Source organism: Lepisma saccharinum, chromosome 24 (genome assembly GCF_977018435.1).
Source record: "Lepisma saccharinum chromosome 24, izLepSacc3.1, whole genome shotgun sequence".
In the NCBI taxonomy this organism is placed as follows: domain Eukaryota; kingdom Metazoa; phylum Arthropoda; class Insecta; order Zygentoma; family Lepismatidae; genus Lepisma; species Lepisma saccharinum.
The window spans coordinates 48,817,960-48,833,783 of NC_139252.1; positions in this window are offsets into that span (position 1 = coordinate 48,817,960).

Here is a 15,824-nt window from a genome sequence, read left to right on the forward strand (position 1 = left end):
ATTAACTTCATTTATCTCCTCACTTACGAAAACTACATATTTCACAAATTAGTATCTACAATTCGCAATGGCACAGAATATAGCAAAGAGTTGTCAACACCTTGAAGCGGTGGTAGTGTTGAAATGCATGGATCACACTGCACAGGATATCTTTTCCCATAGACATATCTTTTCCTGTCAACATGCACCCTTCGCTCGCTCGCATTTCAGGCAGAGGCAGGAAGGAGGAGATCCACGCATTCGTTTGCTACACGGCCGCAACCGGCTTCGCCGTGCTTGGCCTTTTTGGAGGTGGACAGTAGTATGTCTAGGGGGTGGACTCTCTCGTGGGAAGGGGGGGGGGACGACGAGCTGAAAACTCGAAATTATTGCGGAAGGTCAGAATTCTTTCTAGGGTATTGTGGAGACTGTTCGTATGAATTACATCTCACTGCAATCAAGTTTTAGGGTCCAGTTAATTGTGGTGGCATATTAGTTTATATTAATTTCATTGTTGTCTACACAGCGATATCAAACAGTGAATTGTAAATTGATTGGACGTGAACGAACATTATGTGTTTTACTGATATCCCCACAAGAGTAACTACAGCATGTTTAGTAACATCCTTAGTTTGAATTCAGAATTTACGCAATATAGAATGGGTCGTCGGGTCGGGGGGGTCTCATGGGGCTGCAGTTCCCTCCCGAAATTTTAAGAAATTCAAAAGTTTCAACTAAATGCATAAAAAAGACGTTATACTCGTAACACTCGAGATATTACACGTTCTTAATCGAATATTTCATTTATGTAGTATTATTCAGGGTTGGCATGTTTAAAACAAAAGTGTTTAAAACACTTTGTTTTAAACGTTTAAAACACACGGCTTTGTTTTTTACAAATGTTTTAAACGTTTAAAACAATCTGTTTTAAACATGTTTTTTTTACAAGTGTTTAAAACACATTTTGGTGGTAGATATTTTATAGTCTGTGATATTTTTTTTGTTTGCCAACCCTGTTTTTCATTGAATCTGTGTCAATTAATCCGTGCTTTACAGTCTCACTTATCGCACAACACTTGAGCAATTTTATGTTCTGACGTTACGGGAGAAAGTTTTTTAATTTTAGGCTAAATGCCTATGTTGTTAGGTTAGGCAGGCTAGCTATGTATGCACAAGGTAGCAAAATTGTTGTGCGATAAGAAAGACCCGTGCTTTACTGTAGAAATTGAAACCTGTCACTTCCTTGTTTCGTATCGCCCTGTAAGTTTGAGACTGGTGGAAGCTGGAAATGGAATCTAATATCTAAATACACAATTCGTGATTTTGATCATGACGTGCTTTTTTTTTCTTTTGCGATACGATTCATTGGTCTGTATAACTGAATGAAGCGCAAATGCTTACTTTTGGTAACATAATTTTGTACTTTGAAATATTTCACCTTATTTTTTTTTCAGGACGAGGATAGTAATTCTATAATATTTAGTTTCTTGATATTTAGATGAATATAAATCCTAACCTACTTCAGTAGTGACGGAAAAAGTGGGGCTATTACCCACAACTTTTGTCCCTGCAGTCACGGGCGCCGACTTGTCAAAATTATTGGGGGGGGGGCCTCTGATCACTGAAATAAATTAATGAATGACTCACTCTCTCCCTTTTTAAAGTTTTGGCCTCAGTGTTCGGAATCTCATAAAAGCTAGGGGTGTGCGGGATCCCGAAAAGTCAGTACCGGGATCGGGAAAAAAAATTCCCGTTCCGATCCGAATTTTCGGGATCCCATGCAGTCGGGAAATACCGAATTGTCATTTGAAAATGTCGTTATTTCTCGACGTTTTCTGCATTGTCAATTTCTGGAACTTACCGTAAATTGTTAGTTTTTAATCCAGAAATCACTTAAAGTGAAAATGACGTGTATAATTCGAAATTTTCAGAGCTTCGGGAAATTTTGAACATTTCCCGACTCAGTAGGGAAATTGAAAATTTATTCCGTCCCGATCCCGTCCCGCACACCCCTAATAAAAGCCCATGAATTCCTCAAAAATATCATTTTTTTTATTCACAGTTCGAATGCAGAATATTAATTGTCCACGGATGGATATGTCACAAGTTTCGTCAACCACAATAGCAAAATATTCCCGACTTTTATTATCTGCTACCACGGAGCGCGAAACAGATCTTCCTAATATATCAATGATCTCGTTCTGAATGTCATGCGAGAGCCATTTGTAACCCGAACGTCCCATCCACTACCCTAGTTCATGCACATCGTCTTTTGAAACTTTTTTTTAGTAAAAATTTTAACAATACTCATAATTACATACGTAGTATATACTAGTAATAAATCATGCGTTTTGCTGTCTCTGGTCATAGCCTCCCCAAAGTTGATGGTCTAGAAAATTTTAAATGTGTATTAAAAGTTAAGTTCATGTGGCAGAATTCAGAGTAAACTTTACAAGAGAAGCAAAATAATACATTAGATCATCTTAAGCAAAATTATTTGGGGTGGCTCTGCTCCACATTGTTAATATTGGGGGCTCGAGCCCCCCAAGCCCCATGGAGTCGACGCCTATGCCTGCAGTAGAGGTGTGCGGGATCCCGAAAAGTCGAGACCGGGATCGGGAAAGAAAATTTCCATCCCGATCCCGACTTCCGGAAATGACTTCCCGACTTTTTGGGATCCCAAGCAGTCTGGAAATTCCGAATGGTCATTTTAAAACGTCGTCAATTCTAGACGTTCTCTGCATTGTGGTTTTGTACCAGAAGTGCAAAAACAAGCACTTAAGATGGAAATTACGGGTGGAATTCGAGATTTCAAGAGCTTTGGAAAATTTCGAACACATCCCGTCCCGAAAATTTTCCGTCTTTTTCGGGAAATTGAGAAATTTTCCCGTCCCGAATGTCGGGATTTAAAGAATTTCCCGTCCCGACCCGAAAAATTCTGTCCCGCAGTATGGTAAACCTTATCTCCAAAGGGAAATAAACTGTCCTTGTCGCCAATGTACTCATAAAAATTAGTATTTTTTCTATTTAACGACTTTAACTATAATTTACTGGGAAAGGTTGAATTTGTTTTGTTTAAAACTATGTTTAAAACAAAAAAAACAGGTTTTAAACAAACAAAAAACAGTTTGTTTTGTTCTTTTTTAAAAAAAACACAAATTTTGCCAACCCTGGTATTATTTAACAAAAGTACTAAGGAATGTAAATTTTTCTCAAAATCCTTTTCCAAATAAGAAGGCGTTAATAGCTTCATATTTCTTATAAATCGAACAAAAACACACACATACAAATATCAATCACTATGGAAATTTGAAACGTACCTTATTTGTTCTCAAAGGGAAATACTCCACAGTCTTCCATCATTTCGACGAAATTGTATTGATCAGATTCCTCATCTTCATCTTCGTCTCCGCCAAGACTTATTATAAGTTTTTCCACATTTTCCTCAAGAAGCCCTTCCTTTAACCACGCGTCATTTATTACTTTTCTGGTATGCTGGACGGCTTTCTTCCAGTCATCTGCGGACACATTGACGAGAGCTTCCTGTGTGAGAATTGTCACCTCATTCATTTTAAAAGTTTTGTTTTTCTGGCCACATGTCCCTTCACTTGCGCCAAAATGAGTTCGATGGCATTAAAGTGGCAATGATACGGTGGCAGTCTTAACACTTGGTGACCACTTCTTTTCGCAAGCTCATCCACGTAATATTGCGGGAACAGGGTTGGCAAAATTTGTGTTTTTTTTAAAAAGTACAAAACAAACTGTTTTTTTTTTTGTTTAAAACATGTTTTTTTTGTTTTAAACATAGTTTTAAACATGAGTTTAAAAAAACATGTTTTAAACATGTTTTAAACAAAACGAATTCAACCTTTTCCCAGTAAATTATAGTTAAAGTCGTTATAGAGAAAAAAATACTCATTTTTATGAGTACAGTGGCGACAAGGACAGTTTATTTACCTTTGGAGATAAGGTTTACCATACTGCAGGGTAGGGGTGTGCGGGACAGAATTTTTTGGGTCGGGACGGGAAATTCTTTAAATCCCGACATTCGGGACGGGAAAATTTCTCAATTTCCCGAAAAAGACGGAAAATTTTCGGGACGGGATGTGTTCGAAATTTCCCAAAGCTCTTGAAATCTCGAATTCTACCCGTAATTTCCATCTTAAGTGCTTGTTTTTGCACTTCTGGTACAAAACCACAATGCAGAGAACGTCTAGAATTGACGACGTTTTAAAAAGACCATTCGGAAGTTCCAGACTGCTTGGGATCCCAAAAAGTCGGGAAGTCATTTCCGGAAGTCGGGATCGGGACGGAAATTTTCTTTCCCGATCCCGGTCCCGACTTTTCGGGATCCGCACACGTCTACTGCAGGGACAAAAGTTGTGGGTAATAGCCCCACTTTTTCCGCCACTACTGAAGTAGGTTATGATTTATATTCATCTAAATATCAAGAAACTAAATATTATAGAATTACTATCCTCGTCCTGAAAAAAAATCACGGTGAAATATTTCATGCTGCCTGAACAGTTTATATAGCAGTAAACAACCTGCAGTGTCATAATAGATTCTCCAGATCAATTTATCTTTCAAAGTACAAAATTATGTTACCAAAAGTAAGCATCTGCGCTTCATTCAGTTATACAGACCAATGAATCGTATCTCAAAAGAAAAAAAAATCACGTCATGATCAAAATCACGCATTGTGTATTCAGATATTAGTTTCCATTTCCATTTCCAGCTTCCACCAGTCTCAAACTTACAGGACGAGACGAAACAAGAAACTGAGAGGTTTCGATTTCTACAGTAAAGCACGGGTCTTTCTTGTCGCACAACAATTTTGCTACCTTGTGCATACATAGCTAGCCTGCCTAACCTAACAACATAGGCAATTAGCCTAAAATTAAAAAGCTTTCTCTCGTGACGTCAGAACAAAAGGTTGCTCAAGTGTTGTGCGATAAGTGAGATGCAAAGCACGGATTAATTGACACAGATTCAATGAAAAGCAGGGTTGCCTAACAAAAAAATTATCACAGACTACAAAATATATTCAACCAAAATTTGTTTTAAACACTTGTAAAAAAAAACATGTTTAAAACACACTGTTTTAAACGTTTAAAACATTTGTAAAAAAAACAAAGCCGTGTGTTTTAAACGTTTAAAACAAAGTGTTTTAAACACTTTTGTGTAAGTCTGTAAAATAACTGGTTTCACCAGTTTCACGAGCCCAGTTATTTCCATTGAATGCGTTCGTTTCGTTAAGACTTTCCCCTTTTCCTGTAGGAGCTGGCATCGTGCCTTTCGTGGTTTCGTCAGTCCACCCTCGCTGGGTCGAATGGCCTGCGTTAACCCAGGTTTCATCCACCCACTCAATGTCTTCGAAATTTATCTCTCGCACTGCCCTCAAGAAACGACATCGGGAGGCAACGATGTCTTCTCTCTCCATTAAAATAGTTCGTCCGGTGTACTTCCCCCAGCGAAACCCTAAGTTATCCAGCACCACCCTTAATGAAGTTTTACTGCCACTGAACAACTCCTCCTCTCTTAACGATTTCACTAGTTTCGCAAGGGTACGGCGCTCTTTCCTGGGGTAATACCGATAAATATGCTGCCGGATTGCGTAATCCTGAAACACGTCCAGTTTGGTGACAGGTTTATCCCTTGGTAGTTTTTTTTACCTGGAATGGACATTGTGGCTGCCACGTCTGTCTCCATTAAGCGGGACTTTTCCTTCCCGATGGACATCACGGACGTTCTGCTAATTCCCAGAGCCGCTGCTGTTCTCCCAATCACTTTTTTAAACGGAAGCAAAGGCTCAGTATTTTCTCTTTCTTTTTCAAAATAATCTCGCACTGCACATACTAATTCACGGGTCTGGCCAAGCAGAGAAATACCACGCCCGACAACTTTTTTTTTTCTTCCGATTTCGCCGGTGTATTTGCGATTTTTTCTTCCGATTTCGCCGGTGTATTTGCGATAGTCTCATCCATTGTAATTCAGTATAAAAAAAGCAAAAAAAAAAAAACAAAAAAAAAACCGTACTCTAACCCCGAACTTTTGCTGTCAGGTATACACTTGGCAACGCAGAATACCACGAGAACTTCCCCTCACCAAGGCAACTGGTCAAAGCCAATTGGTTCAGCGGTTCACGTGACCCTCCCTGACTTTCGACAGAAAAGACAAAAATAGAATTTCCAAGTCCATTCTTTGGGCGGAAGCATTTTAGGTGCGAAACCCTGGGGGGTGGGGAATTCCCTCCACCAAAAATTTTCGTTTTTTTTTTTTTTAAACAAGAAAAGATAAACAATTTGTTTTTACTTCAAATATACTTTGCTAAGCATAATATCAAAAACCCACACAACGTTGAATGCTTATTTCTCTCTCAAGAGATAATTAAACTAAAACAAGAATGAAAGACAAATGAAATCTAATTGATTTACATCAATACGGGCTGCTTCAAAATTATGTGAAATATTTCAACTTATATATATTTTTTATTTTTCCTCCAAATTGCTTTAAATTTTACATGCAATTCCTAAAACTGCCAAAGTTTTTTTGATAAAATTTTCAATACAGTATCTCACAAACGTTCTATGTGAGCCCTTTTGTTACCCTGCATACATCAATTCTGTAATCCAATTCCGCCCAGACCCATTTCAACATGTCTGCATCAACAGTATGCACTGCAGCAGTAATGTGCTTTTTCAGTTCATTTACATCTGCGGGTAGAGGAGGTTTGTACACAATGTCTTTTAGATGTCCCCACAGAAAAAATCACAGGGGGTTAAATCCGGGGATCTTGATGGCAAACATAGTAACCGTTTATCTTTTTGAGTAGATCGCCCAATCCAGCAGTCTTGTTATTAAGGTAATTTGTAGTAAGCATGTGTAGGAATGTTTGTCGTCAACAAGGTAATGTTGCCACAACGTTGTGGCAACGTTAGCCCCTAACATACCTAACGTTGTTACAACGTTGAATGTATGTTGATACAACGTTGTGAAAACGTTGTGTCAACGTTTAAGGGTCATTTTTTTCAACGTTGTCACAACATATACTGAACATTATGTAGCAATGTTAGGTATGTCAGGGGTTAACGTTGCCACAACTTTTTTGCAACATTACCTTGCTGCCTGTGTAATTTATGAATATAACAATGCATATTTAAAATATGGTTATTTCACATGGTAAGCCATTTTTGTATATAATATATATGCGTAACAGGAAAACCTCATGTTTGTAACGTTACAGTTTCTCTTTATATATTATAAAAACTTTTCCTGCTCCACCAAAATAGGTAATTGTTAGTCTAGAGATTGTGATGAATTAACCAATCTCTAACTTCACCTGGTAATCAGTTTCTTTTTGCAGCACTTAGCCCCTGATTATATAGTCTGGAATAAAAATATTTATCATGGGAGTTTCACTTGTATTCAACACATTCCATTTTGTGATCTTCCTTACAACTTCAATATTCACACATCTTTCGAAGGATAATAAAACACATTTTTTCACTAATTACAATCGAAAGATTCCTTATTTGTGTTACTAAAAGTTATGTTTGTTTGGCATTTGAGTCGCACTGCCATCTAGTGTACGCTGTAGGAAATATAAGGTTTGGTGGTCAGTTCACACACAAATTCAGATTAAACAAAACACTCCGATCTGACGCTTGTGGCGCTCATGGTGGTGATCATCCAAACTAAAGCGTATTCAGTGGAATGTTTTTTGCAACGTTATCACAACGTTGTTCCCCTACTTACAACATTCATCATAAATACAACGTTGTGGCAATGTTATCACAACGTTGTTCCCCTACATACAACATTCATCATAAATACAACATTCATACAACGTTGTGGCAACGTTAGTGTGTTGACTGGGCAGTTTCTTCATGAAAGAAGTACGGACTGTACACTTTGGTAGATGAAATGGTGCAAAACACATTAGTCTTCGGTGAATCATGCACAACTTCAACGATTTGACGAGGATTCTGTCTCCCCAGATGCAAAAATTTGGTTGTTCACTCTTCCTGTCACATGGAACGTAGCCTCATCACTGAAACAAAGTTTGTCAATAATATCATCACCACCACTGCATAACTCTAGAAATGACTCACAAAAATTTTTGCGAGACGTGTAATCATTAGGTGTCAAATGTTGTAACAACTGCTCTCAATAGGGATACATCTTTAAACGCCTATGCACTACGCGCCAAACAGCTGCTCGAGGCATTGTTAGCTCTTAAACTCACTTTCCTTGTAGACTTTTGGGGGCTGCGTTGAAAACTAGCTCCCCCTCTCTCTCTCTCGACATCTGCCTCAGACGTGGACGGTCTACCTGACGATTTTCCTTTGCAAATGCATCCCGTTGTCTTGAATTTATCATACCACTTACGTATGGAGTTCTTGGATGGTGGTTCATTGTGAAATTTCGTACGAAACTCACGCTGAACACTAACAACAGACCGACAAAACATAAAACTGTACGACGCAAAAAGCTTTCTCTGCACCACAGGCAGCAATCTTCAAACTTATCACCCTGCCTCCTAGTGGAGAAATTTGGAACTACTACGACCATTGCAAAGAAAACTCTAGGATATGGTAGAAAATATTTACATAGAACTTTAATTGTTAATAAAGTTTTATCGCTCCTAGAACAGTTTTTGGTTTCTTATCGTTCAAACCAGTTTGAAGCAAGCAAAACTGAAGAAAACTAATGAAAAACTATTTCGTAATTTATTGACTAACCTGTTAGTAAAGGAATTAGTTTTCTACTTCATAAATATCTTATGAAAGTAACAAATTATAATTCCTTTACACATATTTAGTAATAACAATAATTAATTATTTAGTAATTTATTTGCGTGTGTGTAGATTAAATCTTCCTCCCCGCCAACAGTCTTCAATTATTTCGCACCCTGGTTCGGTGTTGGGTTTAGAGCTCTCAGCATAAATAATGTTTTTTTGGTCAAGCCCCCAAAAAACTAGTCTATTTATGCTAAGAGAACTAAACCTCACAGACCTAAACTAATAAGGAAGGCATTCAGCCCTGACATAAGTAGAAAACGATGTACAATAAGGGAGATGGTAGTTCCACTCCATGATGAAATCCGCTGGCATCATTAGTAGCAGGCGGAGTTTGAAATTTTTCTTCAAAGGTTGGGTCACCAGTTCAAATCCCAGCCTGGGTATTATTTGTGAATATCCCTTCATCAATTCCACCATATCACTCATCTTCACAAATAGCCAAAAATGATAGAAAAATGAAGTAAAATAAAGCAAATCAATCAATCGTTGAAAGAAGATTTTTACCCCCTTGCAACATTTCTATGAATCTTTTTTCCGATATTGACAGTCACTTTTCTTCCACTTTTAGCTAATCACGACAATGGTGATGGCTGATGATGATATGAAATAGTACACTCCACAAAGAACATTCATGTCTACTTGACACTGTGAACTTGTTGTTAATTTCGAATGTCTACGACTTAAGGATTCAAACTCTATTATTATAATGGAGTTATAGGATGCTCTACAAGTACTGAAAGTAGTTACTCATTTTAGAACAATTAACCCAGTTAGAGTTACTTTTAGCTGGAAACTTCTTCCAAACAAATTACACACAATTAATGTTCATTAGCTGTAATAAAATAAATATATGAAGATTTACATGCATTTTATTTGTTTTTCTGGCATGTAAGTAGCCATATATTTACATTATTAGAGCAAATAAGTGAGATGGAATGAGTCGAATTTGCTACCTAGATTACTATGTTCCAAATCAATGCAGCAATCTACCCATAGCATTGTCTATGCATGCAATTAGAAATAACGAATTGCAATAAGGGCAGATATTGTAAACTTAGTATACGAGGGTCACTATTTATATTTTGAGACTAACAATGAAAAAACAGGAATTTGGCATTGAAAACTGCTTTATTGTTTTTCGAAGTATTCTCCTTTATGGTCAATACACTTTTGCATTCGTTCGAACCATTTGTCAAAGCAGTTTTTCCAATCTTCTTCAGACACCTCCATAATATGGTTTTTGAACGCATCAACGGCGTCTTCCGCCGACGAAAATCGTTGTCCACGCAATTTATTCTTGACATTCGTGAACAAGAAGAAGTCATTGGGTGACAAATCAGGACTGTACGGCGGATGACCCATCAATTCGATTTTTTGACTGTTCATAAAGTCTGTTGTTAGACAAGATGTGTGACAGCTGGCATTGTCTTCATGAAGAATGATCCGACGGCGTTTGTTTGTTTTCCGTATTTGACCGAAGACCTCTGGCAAACAAATTGTTGTGTACCATTCAGAGTTGACCGTTCTACGTTCCTCTAAAGGCACAGTTGCCACATGACCAGTTTTCCCGAAAAAACAGGCGACCATTTGTTTTGATGTGCTTCGAGCGCGAACAACTTTTGTTGGATTGGGTTCATCTTGAAACACCCATACAGTCGACTGCTGTTTACGTTCCGGCTCATATGCATATATCCATGATTCGTCACCTGTTACAATCTTATATACGTCTTTTGAAGCACCACGATTGTATTTATTGAGCATTTGTTTGCACCAATTGACGCGAGCGTCTTTTTGAGTTTTTGTCAAATTGTGTGGGATCCAACGAGAACATACCTTTCTCACAGCTAAATGATCATGTAATATTTTATATATGCTGGTGGAACTAATGCCTATGGTTGCCCCAATCTCACAGTATGTCACATGACGATCTTGCAGTATTAGGTTTTGCACAGCATCAATGTTTTCTTGAACAACAACTGATTTTGGACGACCTTCGCGAATCTCGTCGGTGAGCGAATGGCGGCCACGCAGGCACGTATCCAGGAATTCCTTTCGGGGCGGCCTGAACATCATATTTTTAAGGGGTATATATAGAACCTCACAATTGTATGTTTAAGGCCTGTGGTAGTGATTGGGTTCTAAAACGCGGGGGGGGGGGGGGGGGAGGTGCAAGGAAAGTAGACAAGGCCTAGGATTAAGAGGCAAAAAAATGGGGAGCAACTATCCCCTAAATGGTTGCCACTGTTTAAGGCTGCCATTTTAATCAGAACGTTTTTTACCACCTGAACTCCCTGTTTCCATGCATTAACATTGTGTGCCAGAACCATCTGAGTGTGTGTGTTTGTCCATTTCTTCTCATAAGGCATCAACACATCTATGGTGTCTCAGTGTTTTTACGAAGCCGTTACACATGCATGGGATGGACAATCCACTCGACAACGCGAGATTGAAACTGAGGTGGACGCAGACAGTTTTCAAATATTTCTCTGATTCGAGCCTGAACACCACTACTGTGTCTTTTCCTCCCATGTTTGCAGCTCTTATAAAAGCCGAAACCCACTAAATTGTTCATATTCAGGCCTCTGAAAACCCTTCCGTTCCCAACACATCTAATGTTTCGTCTCCCAATATGATCAAATGCTTACTTATTTATTTCTAGTGACGTGCCCAAGGGAGGATTGGTGGGGTCACAACCCCATTTGATCCAGTATTCCTTAAAAAAGGAACGTGAACGACAGGAAAAGATGGTAAAATGAGGACTGACTACCAAAAATAGTATTCGTAACCCGTCTCCCTACTGATAATCCTGGGCACTCCATTCTTTATCTCGGACACATTTTTTTTTAAATCAACTCACCAGAAGTTTTTTATCATTTCTTATTCGAGACTTAGGTAAAGTGTGTTCTTCCTGCAGGTTTGGATATTATCCTTTAGGGTGCTTTCGCCTGCCTTCGCACCTAACCTTAACAAAGCCCTAATTTTACATCCTTGTGACTTGGATCTTCAAGACTTAAGTAGATTTCAGACCGAAGGGATACGCGATACATGACGTATGGAATGAGCAAATCAACATAAACGTTTCACACCGTAGCGACACAAAAGGCTTCACAAACCAACGTTCGACTTGTGAAATCCTCAGGCAACACAGTGTGAAATCTCCCTTAGTAGGCCACTGTCATCGTCACTTTGAAGAGGCAGCTCGTATTGACCACCGAAGAAAAATGTCTTCTCAACCGGTGGGAATGCCCCTCAGATTTCTTCTTTCTCCTTTATTTTCTGTGCTTGTTAATAAAGCTGCAAACATCTTACAATTTAACATACACAGAACATGTACTATGTAGCCTATACATTTTAGCGCAAACTCAGTCGAAGTCAATGGTGGCTCGGTGGCTCAGTTGGTAGAGCAATGGCATGGTATGCCAGAGCCCTGATTCGGGTCCTGGTAGAACATGCAATTTCCGTTAAAAGAACTACATATGCAACATCTTCTTGCTTTCTCTTCTCGACATTCATAAAATTTTCGGCTGTCCCTTCATGGTAGTTAAGTATTTGTGTGTGTGCGAACCTAGTAGGCTTAAACAAAATTATCTCTTTTATGCCATGAAATTCTCGGACTGCATACATGAAATTTTGTTCGGGCACAACTAAATCATCACTCAAAACTTTGATTTTCAGTTGATCTGTGAAGCTTATTTCTGTTTTAATAAACCGCTGAAATATTCACTTTAGAGAGAGAGACCTTCGATCTCTTCGGCCCTCGACCTGAACTAGCTGCACTACACTGAGGCTCCGGAAGTTCCGCTGTATTAATGTCTTCATCTTTGGACCCGAACTAGTAGACTTCGTTACTTTACGATATTCAGTCAATTTTATTTTAGAATCACTAGATCTTACAAAGCAAGCAAAAGACACTCACAGATCACTAATCGACTGTATGAATTGCCATACTCTGAAAATTCTGGTCTCAATAACCGATTCTGTTGTACAGATCAATCGGTAAATTGAAGCCGCATATTTATATCCTCATTATATTCTAGAACGTTCCACAGATAAAACGATTCGTTAATATTGCCAGTAGTTCGACTCCTTCTCTTATTCAAGAACGTTCCCTCTCGCGCTATCCAGAGATTATAAATTACAACGAATAGTCCTACTGTGGCGCTACCTTTGTTGTGCAGCTTCCAAAAAGGTTCGCTGCGACAACACCGAAAGCGCAAGAAATGTTTACGTGCAATATTATCAACAGCAGGGTTATATAGAACATTCTCAGTCTTTATAATTATGAATCTCCTTAAATTATCGTCACAGTATTCAAGAAGACAAAAACATAATTTTATGAAGTGTAAACTAAAAAAAATCCTGAAGCGGTTCGAGCCCCCTGAGCACCACCTTGGATACATGCTATTAACAATAATAAGGTTATAGAACATTCTCCGTCTTGCCTCTATAATTATTACTCTCAAATTATCATCATATTATTCAAGCACCAATGACCTAATTTTATCTAACGTAATCTGAAAAATTTCCTGAAGGAGGCTCGAGTCCCCTGATCTCCATCTTGGATACGTGCTATTAACAATAACAAGTTTATAGAACATTCTCCATCTTGCCTTGAAAATTATTTTTCTCCTTAAATTATAGTCACATTATTCAAGAAGCCAATAGCCTAATTTTATCTAGTGTAAACTGAAAAATTTCCTGGGGAGGGGGGGCTCGAGCCCCTCATCCCCACCTTGGATACGCACTCTTAACAATAACAGGGTTATAGAACATTCCCCATTTTGCCTCGATAATGATTTCTCTCCTTAAATAATTGTCACATTATGCAAGCAACCAAAAACTTAATTTTATCTAGTGTAAACTGAAAACTTTCCTTGGGAAAAGGGCTCGATCCTCCTGATTCCCAACTTGGATACGTGCTATTATCAATAATAGGGTTACAGAACATTCTCCGTCTTTCCTCGATAATTATTTCTCTCCTTAAATTATCCTCATTTTATTTTATTTCACACAACAAGGAACCAAAAACCTCATTTTATCTAGTGTAAACTGAAAACTTTCGGGGGGGGGGGGGTCGAGCCCCCTAAGCCCCCCCCCCCCCTTGGATACGTGCCTGCGGCCACGATTAAATTCGTTATACCAGCGTTTCACAGTGGCAAAGGATGGGGCTTCATCGCCAAATGTGGAAGTAAGTTGATCGATGCACTCTTGTCTTGATAATCTACGTGGAAAATCGTAAAAAATCATCACACGAAAATGTTCACGAATTAATTCCATTTTATTGTTGTCGCGCAATCTCCAAGGCAACATAAACAACACAAATGAAGCTATTGACAAAATATTTGAAGTACGTTATGGTCAATAATGCCAGACGATTCCGGGCAAACGTCAAATCGCGCCTAACTTCAATCAGTGTTGCCAAGGCTCAAAATATAAATAGTGACCCTCGTACAACAGCCTCGATTCCTTGTCTTAGGCAACTTCATGAAAATCCTTTCACTTAGAATCCAGAGAACACACTGTTGGAAACAATTGCAAAATTTGGGTTTTCCTCATGTCACAAACTTTGAAGTTAACAAATCAAATATCATAAAGTAACTATTGAAACGTTACTTTGATTGTAAAAAAGAAACCCTTTTACTGTTAAAACTAATTTAAAAGAATGTAGTTTCAGGTGGAATTCATCAAAACGTAACTATTACTTGTAACTCAACTTCAGTCAGATTAAACCAGAAATAATTCACTAAAATGTTATTGGTACACAAGACTTGTTTTGGTGCAATGTTCAAACAATATCCATATAAACAAGGAATAAATTAGCCAGCATTGCTACCAGAACAAACTCGGCAAGGTTGTGTTTGAGCGTTTGTGACAAATGATATCTGGTAGTAAACATGCAACCTCGCAGCGGCAATTTAGTGTAGTGGTTAAGAGCAGCAGCTTGAAGAGAACCTTACAGTTTACAAGCACAAGTCCTGGTGTGTTCATAAATATATGAATGAGACATTGAATCTGCATACTATTATGTTTTTATTTAAATTGTATCAATTAATTGTATTACCATCAAGTTATATTAATGTTATTCCTCTACTTGTGCTTTCCCCATGTTTATATCTAACTCTATTTTTGCATTGTGTTATTTATTTTCATTCATAGGCCTTTTTTTTTATCTGTATGTGAAGGATGTCCTGTATAATACTGGCAAAGTGTAGAGTACATAAAAGTGAACAAAGTTTCTTAATAACATTTGGCTCCCTGATACCAGCCTCGTTTCTTAGTCTTTAAGAAAAAATGTTCGCCTTATGTCCTCTATGCACTTAGGTGTTGTAATGAGTCATGTTGTACAGGGTAAGTAAAAATGAATTAAACAACTTTACACAGTTACCATGACATAACTATTTACAATAAATAAACAAGGCACCAAATATGAAGAAAACCTCTGGAAGTTTTACTTCCACTTGGCATGCTTATGCAGCTTTGCTATTGCTTCATCAGGATCGTCACTGCGACAATATGGTGAGTGACCAGCAGAAGGCATATTGTGTGTTTGAGCTAGCAAAGACTGATTCGATCACAATGGTGGAAACACATTTCTGCATGCATTTTGATAGTATAGCACCATCTCAGAAGAGCATCTACCGTTGATACAAACAATTTGAAAAGACTAGGTCTGTGTGTAATAAAGAGAAGAGTACTGGGTAGCCAGAGTCTGTGAACAGAATTAGAGAAGTGTTCACAAAATCCACTCAACGTTCAAATCGTGAGCTCCAGTTCTTCCGAGATGGTGGATTACTACCGAATAGCATACAGAAAAGTTTTTGCACCATTGTGATTGAATCAGTCTTCAATAACCCCAACACAATATGTCTTCTTCTGGTCACTTACCACTTTGCCACACTAGCGATCTAAGCAGAGCAGCATAAGTGTGCCAAATGGGAATAAAACATCCAGTTTTTTTTCTTTATATTGATCAAACAGATTTTCTATCACAAAAGGTTACATAATAATAATTGTGTAAATATGTTTCATTCTTCTTGACTT